The sequence below is a fragment of the Squalius cephalus genome (assembly GCF_949319135.1).
Source record: "Squalius cephalus genome assembly, chromosome: 1".
Lineage (NCBI taxonomy): Eukaryota > Metazoa > Chordata > Actinopteri > Cypriniformes > Leuciscidae > Squalius > Squalius cephalus.
In genome coordinates, this window is record NC_137122.1 from 36,304,233 (window position 1) to 36,324,807 (window position 20,575).

The following is a 20,575-nucleotide window of genomic DNA, read 5'->3' on the forward strand; positions in this document are numbered from 1 at the left end:
ATTTTTTACTTTAAGACCGGGGTAAAGCAAGGAAAACTACAATTTACCTCAACAAACATAATGAACACTTGTCTCATTCGTGGAGGTGGAAAAACAATTTCTTTGTGACATGCATTGCAATTGTATTCTGCATTCTCAATAAAAGGCAAATTATTTATTATTTTTGTTGATTTATATGAAACTTAATAGATATCATGTAAAAATCTAGTATTGAATCGAATCGAATCGAATCGTATCGCGGGGAATTCTGAAGTATCGAAAAGAATCGAATCGTTGGCTTAAGAAATCGGTATCGTATCGAATCGTCATGTAGGCTCCGATTTACACCCCTAATTGGTGCATCTATATTTATGACAAAGCTTCCCTGCAATTGATTTTCAGGCAATTCATGGTTTCACTGTTTTATGGTGGGGGCGCTATTACGCATCTCTGAAATAGTACAGAATCTTCAGATCCAAAAACAAGCAAAGCAGCAGCAGAAACAAGCAATAGAAGCATTGCTTACGCACATGTTGGGGTGGACAATATGACCAAAATCTTATATCATGATATGAATAATTTCACGGCAACATTATACATCACGATATTGTTATTTTTGCTTTAAATAAAGTTATGATATAAAAATTTAATTGAAATTTCATAAATCTCATCACCAGTTTCAAAATCACAAATTAATAATAGTCTAACTAGCAAGTAAAAAACAACAATTGCATATTGAAGACTAGTAAACAGTCAGAGATAAAATAGGAACAAGGAAAATAACAATAAAAATCTGAAAAATAAAAAAAACTACAATAGAACAAAAGCAGGTTTATTAGGCTGCTCTCACTTTAAAAAGAAAATGCACTGATCTAATATACTGATACACATACGCTTTCTTTCTCAACCATTTACATTCACTTAAGACATTAACGACTGTGTTTATAAGGACACTCGCAAAGGCGGGCATTTTGACATAAGTGAGTGTATTTGACTGTTCAAGACCAGTAAGGTGTTCCCACTAAGGTGCTAAGTTCAGCACTCACATGCTGTATTCTACCGGTTAATTGTGTCTACAGGTATATCACGCAGCCCACACACATGTAAGCTAATACGATCATCAAACATTAAACCGCATATAGATCAAAACTGCCTAACTTAAACAAATGTAATGTCAAACCCACAAAGAGTTGTAGGACTGTGCATGCTTTGGGGGTGTTGATGAACACAATCTACTTTCATCGTTATGAATCAGATTCAGGTCCAAAAATCTCTTTAAAATAACTGAATATTCCTTTATATTCCTTTACACTCCAAAATTTAAATCCCTCCTTAAATGCCTGTCATATAGGGACCACTTTTCACAATACTTTTTTTTCCCTCAGAAGCAAGCACAATTAACATCCACTTTCAATTCTGTAATAATTCACATTACATGTAAAATGGGGACTGCAAAGTACAAGCAAAGACAACACAGTCCCTACTGACAGTAAATGTGCAGTAAAATTACTTTCCAATATTACAGTGTCCCCTGCAAGTGTCTTGAACATTCAATACTGACTATATGTAATAACATCTTTTCAAAACTGAAATTCAATTACAGATGTGCAATATCCACTTAACGCACTGGTACAGTATCATATGCCAATACCATGATACTGAACGATTACTATACAGTGTTTCCCATACATTGATTTATTTGTATCGGCCCGCAACAATATCAACAGATAAAATAGATTTTAGTGCTTCCCATTCATTAACTACATTGTTGCGGCCCAAAAATATTTTTAAACTTCTCATAATAAAATAAACGCTATTTAATGTCGTGTTTTGCACCATTACTGTCAAACAGTAAACTAAACTAAAATCAAAAGCACGATAAGGCTTTGTGTCCTTATCAAAGGATTGTCTGTTTGCGCTGTGCAAAAAGAAGTGCGCACATTCAGTTCAGTGAATGAATGCAGTGAACTCCATCTGTGCATGTGCTGAGTTTAGCGTGAATTTGGGAACGTAGTTACGCATTTTTTTCACATTTGGATAATTGACGATTTACAGCATTTCACTAGATTTGTAATAAGAAGTGTTTGTAAACTTGTTTTCCACCAAAATAAAAGCTCAACTGCAGTTTCCGTTAAACTAAAAGCTCACGGGTTTATCTCTTGTATGGATAGAAATTAAGACAAAACTAATTATGAAAGTTTCATTTATTTTTCAGCGCATTTGTTTTCCAATATAGCTCATAATAGGAATAATATTATAACATTATTATTATTGTTATTATTTTTATTATTATTAGCAGTAGTAGTAGTAGTAGTAGTACTAGTAGTAGTATGTAGTGTAATGTAGACTGACAATATCACAATGAAAAAGAGGTTCGAGTCTCGTGTAAAGTCCAGAAACAGACTTTTTCTTTGTTCAATTTGCACACTGAATATGGGTTGGAGCTCTTAATTTTGAACTCTCAAAGTGCACCAGATAGATCAAGTTAACTTTAAAATGTCCAAAATCTTCTTCCGGGGGACATGCCCCCGGGCCACCCTAAAGGGACCACCACGGTCCACCCACCAGTTACACAATATCCTATGGGAAACACTGCGATATTTGTGCGCCATCATATTTGGATGCTATTGCAGTATTTCAAAGCATACAGTGCATGTACTGAAAACATGGCATTACCATGATGCATTGGTACTTTATAAGTATCTAGTTTGTAAGAATAAAAATAAGCAATGCATTGATTTCAATTGTTCTATAACTTCTTTTCATGCATTCAGGTTTGAAAATGTACAGTTCTAAAGAGCAGACAGTCAATATCACTAACCACCACTGCACATTCAGCTTCTTAACACCGTTAATGCAGTATTTTTATTCTTACAAACTAGATACTTATAAAGTAGCAAAATGCATCATGGTAATGCCATGTTTTGAGGACATGTACCATTGTATGCTCAGCTACACTGTTTGCAATATCCAGCAGTTTGTTCATGGACATTGTTTTGGCTGTGGAATTTCCTCTTCAGGAATGACCTCACAGTGCAGCAATTCAGTTTCACATTAAAAAAGAACTAGATAAATGCTTTATAAAACAAAAAAGAAACCGTCCCGACATTCCCAGAACGTCAACCACAGTCTAGAATAGAGTGTTAACAATAAAAAGACTTGTATAATTACATTATTCCTCTCACATCGAAACAGCCGTGAAGATTTTACAAATTCAACAATTTAACAATAAAAGGGAATTGAAGAACTCAAAATAAAAAGTAAAACATATTTGTAGCTTATTATAAAAGCTGAAACTCTACCTTCAAGTAATACAGGATTAGATAACAGCTTCCTTTTCCCCTCCTATCCAGGTTTAACAGAAGCCTTCAAACACATCCAGCTTTGTTTCTTCTCTTTGCATTTCATAAGGAAAAAAAAAAAAAATGGAGGGGCATGGTGTCAATTTACTGCTTGAGTTGAAACTCCTGCCAGCTCCTCCTGCTGCCTGTAGTGGGGGCTCTGTGAGGGGGGAGCTCTTCGGGGGCTTTCATTTTTTGAAGTCTACTTTATCTCTTGAATGTTTTAGCGGAGGAGTTCAAAATGAAACAAGTGTGAAATAATACTGCAACTATACAACAGGTCTGTGTTTTTTTAGGGGCAACTTCCTGTTCAGACAGCTTCGACTCGCTTGTTGTGGAATGACAACCGTCAGGAAGTCAGGTGGTCATGTTGCAACAAGCAGACTACCATGCAGATCTGTGTTGCACTGCAACAACCGGTGCTGCATTCAATGGCAAGCCTGTATGACTACAAAATTAGAGAAAGAATGAATGCTTTCTGGTTTGATGCCGTATCGGAAGGCAACTTTCCAGGAACACTAAAAATACTAGAGTGCATTTATTTCTTCACTGCTGAAATGCAAATATGACAATGTGCATCTAAAAATGTCAAAAGCAAAATCAAGGGGAGAAAAAAATAAATATAATAATAATAATAATAAAAAAACAAGTTTTCTCTTGAACACTCCCAAAAGAAGTTGCAGACATGATCAGGTCTGCCATTTGTCTTAAAATTACAAGTATGCATGAACAGGTCTTGACTTGAAACGCCTTTCCATATTTGGTGCCAGCTATGTCAGTAATCTATTACTATTAGAGCCAAAAAGACAAGGTACTATCTTTTAGATGTCTGAAGTTTTGCTTTTGTCATTTTTAAGTGATTTTACAGCCTCTATGACTTAATGCCTGCCATCTTTGTCAGTGGCTCTTCCTTGAAAGCAAACATATTGTGTATGGTCATTGCTAAGCAACAGCTAGGTGATTTAGTCAACACACTAAACCTTCGCCGCAAAACACAGACGCTACAAATCATTTCTTGAAGGGTTTTCCATTGTCTGACCCTAAGATTTTGCTAAGAAAAAAAAAGAGATCATGATAAACATTTGACTTTTTCATAGACTGAGATGTTCAAAATGAGAGGTGCAAGGAAAAACAGGAAGGTAGACTGGGACGTGTTTTGAAATTTTAGATGAGGACCAAATAGTTTCCAGCTGGTATTTATTTGGATGCATAAGTCATGAAATATAATTTAAGTGCGAGTGAATGTTACTTATCTAGTCAAAATAAAAAAGGAGCAAAATATTGTTTTGCACACAGCAAAGTCAACTTTATTGCCTAAGTATTACTCGGTATCATGAAGACAAGGACATCTGGGCCAACAGATAAGTAAAAAGTCACCCGGGGTAACCAGGGAGGGGTGGGTACTGGAAACATGATTCTTGGATATTTGCCGTGCGAATCTCTGAGCAGCAGCGTTTCACCCAGATACCAAATGAAGTAGATGCAGTATTTACATCACAATACTTTAAGGTCTTTTCCCAAGCTCAAACTACTTTTTAAGAGGATTTCAAAAAAGCCATATTCCTACATTAAATCTCATCATTTCCACACGTTTTCATTTTTGACTTTCTATAAGCAAGACCACAGACACACCTGCAAACTTTTCCCAAGGAGAGCATTTAGTTGCTGTTACCAGACTGAACCAAGTGTCAGTCACACCACTGGCCTTAAGCTACTGTGAGAGCGAAGACAAGGTCAAGAGATAAAGACCCGAGCTATCAGCCTTTCCACATCACTCAGTGGAAAAATGCTACACCCACTGACACGTTTCTATGATGTGCCTTGGTCTGCATAAAAGGCAAAGTATGGTCACTTGTGATAAATGGCTTTGCTTCTCTTTTCCAATCAGAAATAAACAGAGCAATATCATTAATGAATATGGCTTGATATCTGATGCCGTGACAATACATTAGGGGTGTAACGATATTCAAACCGAACCGAAAAACCGCGATACACCACCCGCGATACGTATCGCGATACTCTCATGGCGTACCGAGGACGCCCCGCCCCCTGCTGCCCCGGCTCAATGGACCTCATGTCTTGTGTACACAACGAACACAGCGTTATAGCCTAACCACCATTAACACCCTATAATAGCAAGCTCCGTATTTTGTTACTTTCGATAATAAGCAAGGTGTAATCTTTCAAATGCTGTCTATTTGATCACGAAATTCAAACAATAAATGCCGTTTTGGCGCTCTTTGATGTGGCGTGACGGATCACTGTACTAGCTCCTCATTTAAAGCGGCAGCGCGAGTAAACGCGATTCTCTTCCTCAGTTACAGAATAAACATGAATGGACATCTGAAGGTATGTTAAAAGATACAGTATACTTACTGAAAGGCATCATAACTTGTGTAATCAATCGATCAGTGTTTCAGCAGCGGAAAGACGCCAATAAAACGTCTTAGTTTGTCACATAGCCTTATATTTACCTCAGGCAAGTCATTCAGTGTCCACAGCTTGTTGGTTCCTAAATGAACTCTTGCACTAAATAAATGCACTATATTAGCCTATATAATATATTTTACTTAACATGTTAATGATTGATATCTTGATTATTTAATGTAGCCTATGTTTTAAATATCTTTCATGAAAATGACAGCAACTGTGTAAATATTTATATTTTAATAACAAATTAGAGTAGAAAACATAAGTTAATGAGAAAACTGCCTTATGTGCAGTTTACATGTTTTCATACAATGTGTTGAGTGTTGATTATTATATCTTAAAATAAATAGTATCTGAAATTAGGCTAAAAGTCTAGGCTCCGTTGTTAACCTTTAAGATTATAGTAATGAGTTACAAAAAGTTTAATTGTAATTTAATTAATTTAAAGACAAAGACAGAATTTGTTCATTAAACCACTGTAAAAAAAAGAAGCAGCAATTTTAGCTTTCTAAACCCCCCACCCCACTGAACCGAACCGAACCGAGATGTCAAAACCGTGGGGCGTACCGAACCATCAGTTTTGTGTATCGTTACACCCCTACAATTCATTGAGCTCAAAATAACTCCAATAAATGCTATTAGTAATATTTAGCCCCGTACACAGACAATAATTCTTACCTTTATACCAGCCCCTTCTTCCTTATCGTCATTCCAATGAGCTCTACACTTTTCTCCATCCACTCTCCATCCGTGTTTTGAATGATTTCCCTGAAAACAAAAGGATTAAATGGCAGATAAGACATGATAACGTGGCTTCATCTTTAGCAACTCTAACAGTTACCCACAGCTACATTTCCAAATAAATGATGCAGCAAGGCATTTAGTAAAAGGGAGAAAGCTTCTGGTAATCTCCTTAACGGATTACACTGGGAAATTACTCCTCTATAAACAGACAACTATCTCTGTGGGTCACACAAGCAAATACTTTTTCGATGCACAAAGATTTGCTAATCTATGCAAGATGCACAATGTTTATGTAGAAAGTGAGATCAATGAGGTCATCAACTCGCTGTCAATATGCAGCATAGATTTACAATAATATAAATAATTATACACAATTAGATTTTGCACAAATAACAGGACGAATTATTGGCTTCTAATTATTTCATGGTATTAAATTAGTGTACTGGGTAGGGTTGCACCAGCCATTCGTTAGTTCTTACTTAAATTGGAACGTAAAGACCACACTAGAGGCTTTATAACTTTGAAACTAACTCTGTACATTATTCAGTTGCACCATTTGTTCTTAAGGCAGAACGTTGCTAGTAGGTCGTAAGCTTTCCGTAAAGTAATGCGCAGCTGGATATAACGTTTACCCTCAATATTCCAAGCAGCCTATATATAAATAATGGTGCAATGCAAACATATTTAGTAGTGGGTAAGTTGTAGCTTAGTGGCCATTTAAGTCAAAACTAGGCTAAGTTGTAACTTAAGCATAGCTGGTGCAACCGAGCCCTGGTTCTCAGCACTAAATCTTGATAGGAATGGATGACATTGGTATCATACCAGTTTCCGGGTAATATTTAGTGATAACAGTGAGGAAATTCACACCGGTAAAAAAAAAAACTAAAAAAAAAAACTTTTAAGACAACATCGGTGACACCAACTACCACAGCAAGCAGTCAAGTGTTTGAAATAACTGAGGTGATGTGGCTTCTTATCATAGAATGAAGCAGACAATATATTATTTCATAGTATTCTATACAGTGATAAAGACTATGTCGATTAGCACTGCATTATAAATATACTTTATCATCATGAAAATACCCGAGAAGGCTTGAAGTAGTGTTGTCAAAGACCCGGTACTTCGGTACCAAGTCGGTACAAAATTTTTTTTAAACGTCACGGTACCAGGTTTTCTCAAACCCGGTACTTGATGCGCGTGCAGCACGCGCCAGTCCGCAACGAGCCTCCGCGCGCACCCCCGATGATGATTTTTACGTCACGCGGACCCTTGCGGACCCTCGCGGTCGCGGAAAGTATAAAGCCTCTGTTATACTCCAGTTTGGACGCGTACACGACAGCTGCGCACAGCTCGGATGCGGACTACTTGTATTTATACTTTCCTCTGAGGTCCGCTCGGTGAACGAGTTCAACGCATGCGCAGTAGATCGGTCTGGACAGTATAATCGATAATATTTTTTATATATTTGCATTTATGTCAAAACCTAGACACTTTCAAACATCAAAATGAATTTATTAATATGTATTCGTGTCAAAATGACATATAAACATATTTTCCTATTCTATTTTGCCTGGAAACGCTTCCAACAGGCTTGCGTGAAAAATAGGCATTGGTTCTATTTCTAGCATGCACACATTTTCTGTTTTTTCAAATTCGGCGTCCATGTTATTTCCATCTCTTTCGCGGTTTTAACCTAATGAACGCGCGCCCCTTTGTCCGCGCGGTCACAAAAAATGGGAGGCACGCGGCTGTCCGCAACGAGCCTCCGCGCGCACCCCCGATGACGATTTTTACGTCACGCGGACCCTCGCGGTCGCGGAAAGTATAACAGAGGCTTAACAGAGGCTTAAGCGCTGAGACATAGCGACCGGCGGTGCTGCTGATGTGGTGGCTGTAAATCCACTTGTTGATAAGAAAGGAGGAAAGAGTACATTTCCACACATATGGAAATATTTTGGATTAGGCTAATGTCACGTTGCCATAAGTGGCCGTTCACATAGCGCGTTTTTTGCGCGTGCAGACTCGTTATTACAAATGTATTCTCATAATAGAAGCGACGCGGCGCGCTCGTTTTTCCAGGCGCGCCTATGTTCATGATTGCATAGCAACGACAGACGCCACGGGAGAGCAAGCGCTTGTGGAAAGGAGAAACTTGTCGATCTCCGAATGCAACGTAACATGAGGAGAGTAAAGATGGAAAGCTCTTAAAGATTAGTTCCATATAAATTCACGGATAATTTGTTGTTTTGTCGTTAGTGAAAAATCAATATTGACCTTGTATTTGAAAAAGGATCCTGATATAAGAAACAATACTAAAATTCAGAGTAAGTTCATTCGCATTCGGAGATCGGCTATTTTGAAACTGTGCGAACTGCGCTCTCCATGATGACGAGGAAATATCAACAAAGAATTTATTGATTTCTAGCCCTTTGGTACCGAAATTGGTACCGAGAACCGTGGATTTAAACTTCTATTGGTACCGAATACTGAAATATTGGTACCGTGACAACACCAGCTTGAAGAACTCAGATTAACCATATATTGTTGAAGTCATGTGCTTATTAGTCATAGCGTTTCGACCTTCTGTTTATTCAGATACAGCGATTAATAGGGATGTTAATAGGGATGATTAATAATAATGTCAATAGGGATTTCCTGGAATGACGTGCGTTATCTACTTCTGCGAGGCATATTTGGAGTGTCAGCGTAAGAGCGGCTTTCAGATGGAGCAGCATTTACTACTGATCACAGAGCCGTGCTTCACTGACAAGCTTCGCATAAAAAAAAAACAAAAAAAATCAACCTTGCTTTAATTTCAATTAATTGTGCAGTCCTAGACCAAACTAATCCAAATGTGCTCCAGCTGTAAAACAGTGTCTGACTGGTCTCTACACATCGTCCCTACCCACTATACCCACCCACCACACCAGTTTCCAATGGTTGAACTTTCAAATGAAGTTGATTAAAAAAAAAAAAAGTGTAGAGTGTAGAGAGTGGGAAGAGGGGAGAAAACAACCAATAAAACAGACCTGCAATCCACTCATTATACAGACACATGAATATTAAAATATGACTTCGGAGAGAAAAAAACAGAGTTAAGGGTTAAAAATCGAACCCTATATAACAAACTGCCAAAACAAGGGAGAAACGCGGAAGAACATTTAAACGGTCTAATAATAATATTTTCATTAGGCTACATTTACGAGAACTACAGTCTCTGAACAAATGACGTGTCAGTTCAAGTGAAAGAATAAAGGCATAGTTACTTTTTTTGTCCGTTGTTCTTTGAATTGTCTACCTCATCGTTCACATCTCAAAAAATATGTTTTGGGGTTTCATGACAATCCAAGTGAAACCAACATGTTGTATTCTGCTGGTTGAGACCTTTTCAGTCATAAGTCTATCTGTTATGAACTATTATTTTACAGATAACCTTTGTAGTTATTTTTTCACGCTATAAAAATAGAGCATTTGTAATATGTGAGCATAATCAAAAGCACTTGTTAAGTGATCATGGTCATATTCCCTATATTCACTGTAAAAGTCAAGCTTCTAAACTTTAAAATGACATCAATTTTGTTTTGGTTAAGCAAGTGGCTGTTAAGTAACGTGATAACTTAGTAGCGCCCCGCTTTGGATTTGAGAGGTTAAGGTTAATGATTAATCGATTGTTAATTTAACACTTCAACTCGGTACGTGTATGACATGAAAGGTGAAAGCATGTAGCCTATTAGATGCCCAGTCTGCAGGAAGTGCCAATTAACAGCAAGTTCTTTTTGTATGTTTTTGTATGCCTGCCTACACTTGTATTTTGAGTCTGAAAGTAAATTAAAATAAATGTGACTGATAGATTCCTCCCGCCGAACCCTGTCCCCGCAATCATTCACACAAAAAATCAGCAATATAGGCTGTTTAAAAAAAATAAAACGGAACAATCTTGATTTCACAATGACTTTAGCCACTAGGTCATTGGAAAAAGAAATAAAATTAAAATATAAAACCACTCTTACTCTTTGTACAAAATTGAACCACATCCTCTCTCTATAGTTACATAGAGGTAACACTTCCAACTGTAAGTCACAGATTAATCACTATCTTGGTACAAATTTGAACTACAGCACTGAAAAGCTGAGAAAGTCAACAAAAAAATTAATGAGTTGGTATAGCTCATATCAAGTGACAGCTAAAACGACTGACACTCAAAGAGATAACAATTGTGACTTCAGCCTGGTAAGAAGAGCAGTTACCAACAGTAGGGGGTAGAGTTACACTGCCTCCTGTTTCAACATCCTTCAAGCTCATAAAATAAGCGTACAGCATCCCATAAATACATGAGAGGGCCAAACAAGTATCTGATGGGAAAAGTAGAATATAGCCACTTCCAGCCACACAGCCCTGCCCCTCCCCCAACCTCTTCTCCTTAAAGTGTTTAACCAGATGGCCATCTCAACAACAGAATCCTCCCATACACAAACACAAAGACAGGGGCATCTGTTTATGAAGCGCCGACATAATAAGCCCAGCTAAAAGATGACCAGTCAAAATCCTACCAGCACATACAACTTCACCACAAGACCTTAAATAAATAAATAAATAAATAAATGCATCACGTAATTGTGACAAATTGTTGATATGAGTAGGGCCGCAAAATCAATCGAAATAGCGATAGGCCTAATGGTACAATTCAATTTTACCAAACTGCAAAGGCTGCAATTTATTTAAATAAATAATTGCACTGCATGTTTCAGTGTGAAGCGCAGCATTTACACGCGAGCAGCTCACAATCCATTGTTTTCAGTGTCTTGAGCGGCTCAGTTTGCAGTATTTGCTGCTCCACACAAACTCATCTGCTCTTGAGTTTTGGCTGTTTATTGTGCGCATTTGTGAACACAACATGCACTAACCACCTTAACAAACTTCTAATGACAACCACTCATAAACCAGCTATTGTCAACTAGAGAAGCTTTAAAGTGTTAGTTCACTAAAATTTTTTAATTCTGTCATTTACTCACCCTCATGCCGATTCAAAGTAGGGGTGTACACGAATAGTCGAATATTCGATCTGTAATTATTAATCGAAAAATAAAATACTATTATTTTACTACGTTGTTTTTCTGGCCGTAAATGCAGGGAATCCAAGATAAATACCAAGCACTAACTCAGTTATAATCAAATGCCCGGGGTGGCGCTGGGGAGCGCGTTAACAAGTTTGAAATTACTTAGATGAAAATTATCTTACTTTTTAATCAAATTAATGAATGAAACGGAGTTATCATAATATCACCACAACATTGAGAAATCATATGAAATCCAAACACTAGAATGAGGAAAGACAGCTGTCCTTCACTGCATTCACAACTGCAGGAAAGCGCAGTAGTACCACGAGTGAGCCGAAATGACACTTATCACAGCAAAAATGATTTTGAGATATGCTTCCTTTAAGTTTCGTTAAGGGAGACAGGTTTAAGAACAGAAAACCAGAGGTGGAAAGTAACTAATTACAAATACTTTCGTTACAGTACTTGAGTAATTTTTCGATTTTTTCTACTTTCTTGAGCATAATTAAATTGTGGTACTTTTACCTTTTACTTGAGTAGAATAAAAATAAAGTATTCAACTTCGCTACATTTATTTTTCACCAAAAGTACAGAGTACTTTGACAAAGGTGCTGACGGAGCAACAGGGCGAGCTGACATTTGACAGGCACTTTTCAAACTACTGCGGTGGAGGTGCAAAACCATTCAAAACGTCCAGTTCGGCTGGGGGGCGGGGTCTTCAAACCGCGCTTTGACATTCAATCACTGGCGCTTTGAATCAGTATCGCTAACATTTCAATATTTTAGTGAATGTAAGTGAGCTATGCTCATAGTCTGATTTAAAATGTTAATTATGGCAACTCCTGAAATGGATCATCCCATTGATAATACCAGAGCACTGAGCAGTTGAAGTAAATAAAAAAACTCTGCTCATAACATGGACGTAGCTATTGCATGGACGGAGCAAGAACAATGTAAGTGTCTTAAAAACATGGACACAGTTCAATTAAATTGTAAAGCTCTCCCTCTTTTAACAATACAGTTAAACTAAATGTACAAACTAAGCAAACTTTGTACAAAGCTGAAAAAACCTCAATAACAGTGAAATAAGATGATTTATCTGTCAATCAGATGCATGTAAAAGTGTAGTTTGTTACTATAGCAACAGTGGGCTCCCAGCACATTTTCGGTAGAACGAAAAAAAAGAGCATTTCATTTAACATGTTAAACATAGCCCACTTATTTATTTCATTTTTTGTCACTTTTTTATTCATATTGCTGTAGGCCTACATCTCTGTTTTTTTAACCGGACCTCTCACCTTCTTTGCTTTCAATTATTAGCCTAAATGATTCAAATGAAAACATTAAAATGATCTTGCCTGGACTTACTTTTCAAAATTAGTAATAAAACAATTGCTCTTGACAACAGGGAAAGCTAGTATGTTTGCTTAGCATGCCGTCAAACACTTTATGAGTTTAATACCATGTTTTATTCCAAACTCACAATACATGTCAGTCGTGTTTGAAATTACTTCTGTGGTTTCATGTTGCTTCTTAATACAGAGTGAGAATATATTATTTAATTAAATTCTATTATACAGGCTATATTGATTAGCAATGCATTAAAGGGATAGTTCACCCAAAAATGAAAATTATCCAATGATTTACTCACCCTCAAGTCCTCCTAGGTGTACATGACATTCTTCTTTCAGACGAAAACATTTTAAACCCCAAAAAGTGCATCCATTCATGATAAAAAAAACACTCCACACGGCTCCAGTGGGTTAATAAAGGTCTTCGGAAGCGAAGCCATGGGGTTTTGTAAGAAAAAATACCCATATTTTTAACTTTATAATCTAAAACTTGCGCATACTACGCAAATTGACTTGCGCCACAAAAGTAACCCGTGACACGTGTAAGACGTAGGATGTAGGAGTATCGTAAGGTTAGACGCCTCTCGCGGTTTAAACAAATAGGGCTGTGCAACAAACTGAAGCTCCTCTTCTATTATATAGAAATCCCTCAAAATTGCTAATTCGCGACCAGGGTTTTGTTTAGCTCTTTCCTCTGAGCTTCCACGTTCATCATTACGCTGTGCGTCGGGTCAGGGGTTAGTCTTCCACCGTAAATCGATGCGTATGGCCGTCTGGTGGAAGCTAGTGATTATAGTTTATAAAGTTTTAAATATGAGTATTTTCCTTACACAAACACATGGCTTCACTTCAGAAGGCCTTTATTAACCCCCTGGAGTAAAAGTGGAGCACTTTTATCATGGATGGATGCACTTTTTTGGACTCCAGCCATTATAAAGCTTGGAAGAGCCAGGACATTTTTTAATAACTGATTGTATTCGTCTGAAAGAAGAATGTCATATACATCTAGGATGACATGAGGGTGAGTAAATTATGGGCTAATTTTCCTTTTGGGGTGAACTACCCCTTTAAAGACATACATCATTCTTATGAAAATACTTGAGATAGCTTGATGAACACAGCATATTTTCGCTATCATATGTTTGTCTTCATGTTTCATCAGTCAAAAGTCTCTATTTACATGTTATTATATCCATATAAGGCATTTCCTGAAACGTCATAAGTTTAATACTTCTATGAATCTCACTTGTGGACTTTCTGCGTGAGGTATGAATCAGTATGTACTGGGCTTCCAGTATGAATGAAACATATGACATGAGAGTGTTTAGCACTCATATCGTTATCGTCACCCCATTTTGGGTAAAAATAGAAAAATAATACTAAAGTACTTTGTAACGTAGTTACTTGAGTAGTTTTTAAGCCAACTACTTATTTACTCTTACTTGAGTCATATTATTTTTCAGTACTTCTACTTGTACTCAAGTAAATTATTACTTAAGTAGCAATACTTTTACTTAAGCACAATTTTTTAGTACTCTTTCCACCACTAATATGAATTGAGCGGTTTAGTCCAAATTTTCTGAAGAGGCATGATCGCTTTTACGCTAAACAGATTTAATTTAGGCTTTTATTCACAAATAAACATTCATGAATGCACACATGAGTTATGATAAATGGAAGCTTTAGCATGTTTGCTTGACGTGCAAGAACCAATGAGGTTCATTCTCATGTGTTACGCAGCACGTTTAAAGGGATACTTCACCTCTGGAAAGATGAATGTGTATTTAAAATAGGTAATTTATGTAGAAGAAATGTGAAGAAATTTTTGAATTTGGAGCTTTCTAGACTGAGAAAAGCCAGAAAATGTATTCTTGGCTTATGTGGATGAAAGACAACAACTCCCAGAATGCACTTGCTTCGCTGCCCTAGGAGGCCACTCCCAAGCCACGCCTACCGGTAAGAGAGCGCAGTTGAAAACAACAAGGCTAGGCCACTAGTGAGTCTCCGTGACGAGTTTGCCCGGGATTTCGAGATCGCCCAAAATGTCCGGGATTCGCCTTTTGCGTTCTACAGTCGCCATTCATCATGTTTACTGTGGCGAGCAGGACGAGGCTGACGGCCGCGGGAGAACGGCGCGAGGCCGGTGGCGTCATTACTGAGACGCGCCGGGTCTCGCATCTCTCACGGAACAGCGGGAATTTTCTTAGCAATGTTAAAACGCACATCAACCGATCACTTGTTTAGCGTTCATGTAAACACTACATTCAGATTCACCAATCGGAATGAATTCAGCTAGATTGAAACAAAAGGTGTGCATGTAAACAATGAATGGTGACCGCAGAAAGCAAAAGCCGAATCCCGGACATTTTGAACGATCTCGCCCGCCGGACAAGTCCGGGAAAAGGAGGATGGTAACCCCTACTACTCAGTTTTCTCCACAGAACAAGAGCCTGCTATAGCTTAGCTTCCAAAGAAAGACGGCTGACACTGTGTGTACATTCTGTGAGTGAGATCCCACCCTCTATGGGCGGGTTGAAAACATGCGGAACAGCTCCTACCACTGGCTGTAGTCTTTAGCCTCTGTCCAGAAAATCCTCCGATGACGCAATATGACGATTTTTGCGTCATCGGAGAGTTTTATCCAGATAAAACATACATAAATCTCTCCTCTCAGGGGGATATGAGGGTGGAAAGCACGGTAATTCGAAAATACTACAGGTTTTCTACTAATACAAAGCTTAATGCTAAATCCTGAAGTATCCCTTTAAGCTTCCGCAATAACCAATGAGGTTTGTTCTTGCACGTCAAGCAGGTTCTGGTTGAGCTTCTGTTTATGTAATGTTTATGTGAATAAAAGCCTAAATTCAATCTGTAAATCATATAAAGCGATCGTGTCTCTTCTGAAAATTTGGACTAAATCACTCAATTCATATGGATTAGTTTTACGATCTCTTTATGAACTTTTTAAAGTGTCAGTGGTATTTGTGTAGCTGTCAATGGAGAGTACAGAACTAGCTCAGATTTTATTCAAATATTTTCTTTTGTGATCCGAAGATGAACGAAAGTCTTACGGGTTTGGAATGACATGAGGGTGAGTAAATGATGGATGAACTTTCCTTTTAAGGGCTCCCTGCACCAAAATAAAAGCTTGATTGTTTAACATATGAAAAAGAAATTAAGACAGCTATTAGTAATAGTATTGTTGTTTTACAGTTGTACTGTACAATTATTTTAAATATCCAATTTTTCATTTTACAGTGAAATATTACAGTAATACAATCTTATTTTCTTTACTATTTCTATTAAGTGTGCGTATTGCGTAATAATCAAACTTTTGTCCAAGTTGTGCAGCCCTACAAACAAGCACAGCAAACCTGCATTTTTTTTTTTTTAATCGCAATCCTTATCAGAAAGCAATTAGATTTTTTACCCACATCATGCAGCCCTAGATCTAAATCACTAAGATGATCTAAATTACACTTTTCTCATTATGCATCAACAGATGAAAAGCACATTGTCATAAAAACAATGACATGAAACAAGAAAAAAATTGTTTAGGCCTAAATATACAACAATATGCCATCAAACTCAGTGAAAGCAAACGTGTTATAATCTAGTCCCTGGCATTGTTAGGTGTGGACGTGGTTATGACCATACAGGGGCAATGTTCATTTCCCTGATAAGAAAAACTCAAAACCTGTCTATGATTAACTTGAAGTTAAAAACAAACCGGTTAAGCAATATACTGATGCTTCTCGGCATCACAACAAGACGAAAACAAATAAAACTGAAAGCGTTACTGATGTCTTGGTCAGTAGTTTTTATCTGGTACATAATTATGAACTTTAAAACAAACTCAGGCAGATATAAACAGTGCAGGTAAGGGTTTTGTGACTCATGACTGAAATACAGTAGCGTCACAAAGAGCTACACAAACACTGTTTTTGTTGAACATTTAAAAAAAGCAAAGCTTACTCAGCACTGGGAACCCCTTTAATTCAAACGGAACTGCATTTGCTTACACCAGCAGCAGCTGCTTTGACCCGGCTTTGTTAGTGCTGCCCAGCACAGGAATGAATAGGAAAAGCCCAGAAGGACCAAGCTTCAGAAAAACCAAGCACCCATCTACATTACTGAAAATGACTACAAATACTTACTGACCTGTGTTGCTTCTCCTCAATGTCTTTGGTGGCAATAGCATCCAATTCTCTATAAGGAAATAAAACAGAGCTGTTAAAAACTAATAAACTGACATTTACTTTTCATTCTCTAGTTCATAAATGATGCTGACTAAACCAATAATTATTGCATAAGCATAAATCTGACAGAATCAGAGTGGAATTGGATTATTTAGCTAAGCTTGATATATTTAACTTAAAAGAGGTGAATGCAAATGGCACCTTCCATTCTTGTACACAAGACTAGGCTACGTATTGTGTGAATGACACTGAAGTGTGCAATGACAACAAGGCAATGCTTTGGCACTATACAGCCTAGAAACAGTCAATCTAAAATAGAATAGATCTAGAACCCAGTTCTAGGAAAAGATCTCAGTTTCACATAGTTGGGTGATTTATCTGACGGCAACCACAAACATCCCGTCACAACATACACTACAATGTGAAAGCAAAATCAACTCATTATGCCTCTCTCCATAGTTGCATAATAGGAAAAAGAGGAAAAGATGGATGGACACACTTCTGATTGTAAGTCACAGTAGTCAGGCACCATTATATGCATGAAGCCCAGCCTACACTGTTGGAAAAAAAAAAAAAAAAGGGTGCTGCCTTAAATTTCAACTTGGATGTTTAAGTCATTTCAGAATAAATTACATTAAACTGACTTAAAATATTAGTTGAATCTTATATAACTGTTTTTTTAAAAGTTTAAAATTGCTTAACTTATTATGATGAGTTAATGCAATGTTAAAAACATATGTTGTCATAACTTATTGATCATATAATTTTTTTAAAGTGTACATTCATTAGCTAACCTTTGAGCTGAAATAATACAAATATATTTCTTAAAAACAAAAATTATTAAGTTCAACATTTGCTATACTTTATCCAGACGGTTAAAAGCAGGGACACCTCCTCCTCCTCCTCCCCCACCTCTGGCTTCAGCTGCTACTGCTGCTGCTAACAGCAGCAACCTTGACCTGCCCTCAAAAACATTACAATATAACACACTCAACACGTTTCTAAACAACTTTTTCTCTCAAAGAGCGACTTCAGGATGTCTGTATGTCCTTCATTCTGGGTTGGGAAAAGGAAACCCTGCTTTTTCTCTGACATTTTCCCTCTGAATTAGCTGCCGTGACTGCGTACTTTAAAAGCTAAAGACAAAATAAACACATAGCATTTAACGCTGGCCTCTGCATTATGTTATTAAAGCGAATAAATCGGTTAAAATGAAAACTAACGGTTATCCAGTTATTAAAGACCATTTTACTCGATGTGCGCAATTCAGCAGCTGAGCTAAGAATGCTAACAAACCAGCTGGCTACTGACGGCTCTCTCATTTAACTACTCAACGAATCAAAAAAGGTTTTTAATTGCTCACAACACCTGAAGTGTTACATTATCGTAACGTTCGTTGTTGCTTTATTATCATCGAGCGAATGCTCCAGCCAGGTAGCTACGTTACCAACTCAAGTAGACATAGAGAAAAGTTGCAGGACGTCGAATTAAACATCCAAATTTAATCAAAACATCGTTCCAAAATACACTACAGTAAAGAGTTTCAGAACGCACGAAACCTGATATTTAAATATAGTACATTCATTAACTCGACTTTTATATTTGTAAACACGCCGACTGCAATGTCACTTCGATGCCATTATGTGAAAGCAGGAGATCAATGTTCAAGAAATCTACAACAGAGATGCATTTGTGCTTTATAGACATCATGCAGACAGCAGACACTATTGTTTGATAAACAATTAAAATGTGTAACTATCATGCAAACGCAAACAACCGTAAAACATTTAACCGTGTATTTCCAGTGCTGAGCTCAGCTTATATCGCAGATACGCTGGATAAATGTATGCTGCTTTGCTACAAGGTGGAAACCACAAAAACACACACACACGAACGGCTCGAAAAACTCACCTCTTGTAGTTTAAAGTGCAGCAGAGATGAAATGAAAGCAAATAATAAGGCTGTAGAAAATCAACACATTTGCAGAGTCTAGGAGGGGAAACATTTGTCCTGCTCGATCGCCATTTTCTTCTCTCGCATTCATGCATTCATCCCCGTAACTGCAGGAAGAGCTCAAGCGCTGCTCTCAGAGCACTTCCTCCAACTCAACACACTCACCTCCAAAATGGTGGCCACATTCAGGCCGTGCTTCAAAACCTACCGAGCTGCCTACTATAGTGCATTTTTGCGATTCAGGAGCACATGCAGTATTTTTGGACATCGTAGGAAATTGGAAGCATCGTTCTAAACCAGTTATGAAGAGTGATGCGTAAGCTGAACTGATTAATTAATGCCCAAAGATGCTGTCTAGGTAGGCAGCTCGCTAGGTTTTGAAACACAGCCAGGTCAACCAGGACTCGTCACAATGGCTTTGCAATATGTGTTTTTCCCAACGTGATATAAAGTCAAATATTGGAGGCAAATGTATAAGTAATTGGGTTATAGCGAGAATGACAACATAATTCATAATATAAATAGACAAATAAACAAGAATGATATCATTAATCCAATCAAATGGGAACAAAAATGACAATTATACATACAGTCAGAGTTTAAGAAACCAACACTGTTTAAACAACATAAATTTGTATGACAACCGGGTCAAAAATAATTCTATGTGCAAGTAAAATGTGAAATCATATAATATACACTAGGTAAATTGTAATGATTTGACAATGTGAACGATTTCCTAATGGCACACAGATGCCATCAAAAAGTCAAATAGCATTTGATTTAATCTCAAACAGGGCTGTTTCACTTTATTAAATCCAACCCATTTATAGTCCATATTTATCAGACTGAATTTTAAAATAATATTGTGTTCTCATGGATTGTGTTCCATAGGCTATTTGAAATTTGATTATAAAAATACATGAGTAGTTTGATGTGCTTATAATAATGCCATCAAAGTATTATGAAAACGTTGCAGTCGGAAACTAACTAGACAAAATCGATTCCTCATTCTTTTTCAGATGTTTGTTGACAGTGAATACCCTCACCACTGTGAAATACACAACTCTTTCATCACAAGACAAAAATGCCAACCAAGTGCAGACTGGGAAAAACCTAAATAAATCTACAACAATATAGATACAGACCAGCTTTTAGTCTGGAATTTGCCTGCGTTTTCACTTTGAAGACAAAGCAGTGGCACACGGGATGAAAACGGCTCGGCTACGCTGTCCTTTTGAAGGCACTCATTCTGCCTCACTAGGCAGGAAATGCACAGAAGTAGCTACCGATTGAAACTGTTTCAAGCGGATAACAACCTGGTTTAAATTTATAAACTTGATCACTATAGTCAGATGTATATCCGTCAGGTCCCTTAATTTACCTAATTTGAATTGACACAAAACTAGTATACTAAAAATACATGAGCAGGTAGAACCACATTCCATTGAGTGCAGATGTACAATGCAAAGATATTTTGCATGACGTTGTTGCTAAACTATGTCAACAACTGTTTGGATGA

At 37.3% G+C, this 20,575-nt stretch overlaps 1 protein-coding gene across 3 annotated transcripts in view; it reads right to left on the reverse strand.

Annotated features, from left to right (window-relative positions):
• Positions 1 to 19,189, reverse strand: part of LOC307168114 (trinucleotide repeat-containing gene 6A protein-like) — a 40,580-nt gene extending 21,391 nt beyond the window's left edge. For 2 of the 3 annotated variants that reach the window (XM_079887729.1, XM_079887727.1), the window contains exons 1-3: positions 19,015 to 19,189; positions 17,066 to 17,113; positions 6,429 to 6,518 (exon numbers count right to left, since the gene is read on the reverse strand). The gene's annotated coding sequence lies outside the window, so the exon portion shown is untranslated. Of the gene's footprint in view, positions 1 to 6,428; positions 6,519 to 17,061; positions 17,114 to 19,014 lie in introns of all 3 variants that reach the window. The other variant, XM_079887728.1, reaches the window with a different exon arrangement.
• Positions 19,190 to 20,575: the final 1,386 nt, after the last annotated feature.